This window comes from Epinephelus moara, unplaced genomic scaffold (genome assembly GCF_006386435.1).
Source record: "Epinephelus moara isolate mb unplaced genomic scaffold, YSFRI_EMoa_1.0 scaffold4126, whole genome shotgun sequence".
NCBI classification, from domain to species: Eukaryota; Metazoa; Chordata; class Actinopteri; order Perciformes; family Serranidae; genus Epinephelus; species Epinephelus moara.
Genome location: NW_026081900.1, coordinates 1 through 3,249, shown reverse-complemented (window position 1 = coordinate 3,249; position 3,249 = coordinate 1). Strand labels below are relative to the sequence as shown.

Here is a 3,249-nt window from a genome sequence, read left to right as displayed (position 1 = left end):
TCAGTTAGCTCGTTAGTGTTTAAACTCTGTTAGTTTGTGAGTTATTTACAGAAGCTTCGAACGTCACTCAGCCGTCAGCATAAAGATGTCACAGCTGTTCGTTCTGACAGTGTTAGATAATAACCATAAAGGAAGTGTGACCCTCAACTCATGTTCACTTTTTCAGATACTTTAATTCTGTGTCCAATAATTAGCCTCTGGAAACAGATATGACCCCGTCCGTCATATCATCAACTGTTTGATGTCGAGGTGCTCAGGGAGAGTTATTAATTGGATGAATAATTAACTCTGAAACACCAACAGCTGTCAGCAGAAACAAGCCTTCATCAGGACATCAAAAAATATATAATAATATTCTTTAAAACACAATAATCTGATTAGTGAAAAACCTGCCAGGAAATACTGAATTAAAAACAAACCAGAAGCACTTTGTGACTGATCTTTAAAGACAAACAGGAGCTCAAACAGTCACAGGAAAATCACACAAGGAACTATGAGATCGTTTTTTTTGTTTGTTTTTTTTTAAAGATATTTTTTGGGGGCATTTTTTGCCTTTAATGTATAGGACAGTCAAGCGTGAAAGGGGGAGAGAGAGAGGGGATGACATGCAGCAAAGGGCCACAGGCTGGACTCGAACCCGGGCCGCTGCGGCAACAGCCCCGTACATGGGGCGCCTGCTCTACCACTAAGCCACCGACGCCCCGTTTTTTTTTTTGAGNTTTTTTTTTAAAGATATTTTTTGGGGGCATTTTTTGCCTTTAATGTATAGGACAGTCAAGCGTGAAAGGGGGAGAGAGAGAGGGGATGACATGCAGCAAAGGGCCACAGGCTGGACTCGAACCCGGGCCGCTGCGGCAACAGCCCCGTACATGGGGCGCCTGCTCTACCACTAAGCCACCGACGCCCCGTTTTTTTTTTTGAGAACATTTCAAACGTTTAAAAAGCAGAACTGAACACAAATGGAGGAACGAGGCTCTAAGTGAGATGACAAACTGTGTCCTAAACGTCAGCTCTGCTGTTTGACACATTGATGAAGGCTTGTAAAGCTTTATTAACTTTAATCATCTTCAGTTTACGTTTAACCTCATCTCCAACAGTTACTTTACCTTTTTCAGTATTAAGGCTGGTTATGAAAGTAAAGCTGACAGTGATGATGTGTTTGTTCCCACCTCTCCTTTCTCCTTCTTGTCTTTCTTTTCTTTCTTCCCATCACCTCCTCCTGAGCCCTTCTTCTCCACCCACAGCTCAGATTTCTCCACCAGTGTTCGCAGTCGATCCAGATCTGCCTTGATCAGCTTGTAGTTCTCCACATCCTGAGCTGAGATCAGCAGCTGGACCTGCAGAGACACAAGGACACATTTAGGAGGATTAACATGAGCGTCCTGGTCAGTTGATCTGTTGGTAATCTTCTTCCACTTCCACTGATTCAGAGTGATTCAGACTCAGTAAAGTAGGGTCAATAATGGATGTAGAATCAATCAACGCTGCAGCAGTTTTAGTCACAATGATCCAAATTTAGTTGGAGCTGGGACGAACACTAAACACCTCATCATATGAGAAACTACTGATCATGGCAGCCTAAATCGACTTTGCTTCTTTCCTAAATCAAATAATAACTTGACCAGAACTAAGAACCAGACTCGACACACAGAATCTGAATCTGACTGAATGAAATCCAAACAAAACAAACCTCAGATAAAGGCCGGACTATCAGGTAGTAAAACAGTTCACAGGGGAACACTGTCTGGTGTAAAGGACAGAAACTCGTCTGTCACAGCTTCACAAGATGAATCCTGATCCTGGGTTTGTCAGATTTTATTCCCATTTGAGTTCTTCTTCTCACTTCTTCAATGAACTGCTGTTTTATTTGAATGAAAACTCATTTATGGACTGGATCAAGAACCTGTGATGGTGTGTGTGTGTGTGTGTGTGTGTGTGTGCGCCGACATTTAGATTCAGACGGTGATGTCAAAGCTCACAGATGACACACTGACAGACGTCTGTTAACTCAACTGTTGATCAAGTCTGCAGGTGAGCACACACAGATCACCTGTAAACCTCCATCCACACCTCACACATGATCCAGTCGTACAAAATCAATGTACAGTCTCACATGAATGCTGCTCACTTCACCTGAGACGTTCTTGATCAGACTTATCATGTGAACAAAGACATATCGCCTGAACAGGGACTTGAACCCTGGACCCTCAGATTAAAAGTCTGATGCTCTACCGACTGAGCTACCCAGGCTTCAGACATACTTCAGAAAGCAGCTGATGTGGGTCCAGAGTCCGTATCATGTTCCTACTGTTCAGTAAACTCCACCTTTAACTCTACCTCTCAGTATTTTAACAGTTACAGTACAGGAGATGGATCTAATCTTATGTTCTGTTGAGTGTTACAGAACAGTTTTAAAACTACCGCCAACTTCAAATTTGAACTTCTCTAAAAAAAGAAGGTAAAGTAAGTGTTTGATTCTGAGGATTTATTTTTCTGGACGGCCCACAGTCCACAGTTTCCTGTCGCTCTGCCCCTACTGTGATCACTGACACACACACATCTGTTGGGTTTTTAAATTCTTCCATATCATCACACACAGAGACACATTTATCAAAACCCTCAGATTAATTATATCACGGTCACAAATATGAGTCAGACAGTGATGTGATCAGTCAGAAAATCATACATAATCCTGACATGACATGAAAACGGATCAGCTCTGCAGATGTCACGATGCAGCTGACCCAAGACCTCAGGCATAACGGGGGGACATCTGGATTCACCCAATGAACTGAAGGACTTTATGGACATATTGACAACGTTGACTCAGTGAAACAAGTGTTGAATCAACAGATTACACAAAATCTGTATCGCCTGAACAGGGACTTGAACCCTGGATTAAGTCTCTAGGGCTCTACCGACGGACCTACCCGGTGTTCTTCGATGTAACGTCAGGACAACAAAATGTCTCCAACTTTACAAACTAAATGACTGTGAGCTGGGTCGGCCGTTAGTTTAGTGAAGAGGCCGTCAGATAGTTCTCTACCATCATCAGAACATCACGTAAGGAAATATCTCTTGTAATAACCACATCAAGTGTTAATTATAAATAAGTTTTGTTCACGTGTCGATGGACAGTTGTTAGCTAACACTTGCTAAACTGTTAGCATCATTCTTCTTCTGGTGTTTTGGTGAAAACGCTTCAGGTCCAGGGTCTCTCAACTCAACTCAACTCAACTTTATTTATAG

At 42.4% G+C, this 3,249-nt stretch overlaps 1 non-coding gene across 1 annotated transcript; it reads right to left on the bottom strand.

The window, feature by feature from the left end:
• Window positions 1–2,177: 2,177 nt before the first annotated feature.
• On the bottom strand, window positions 2,178–2,250 carry trnak-uuu (transfer RNA lysine (anticodon UUU)). Its single transcript has one exon. It is a non-coding gene; the product is annotated as a tRNA-Lys (tRNA).
• Window positions 2,251–3,249: the final 999 nt, after the last annotated feature.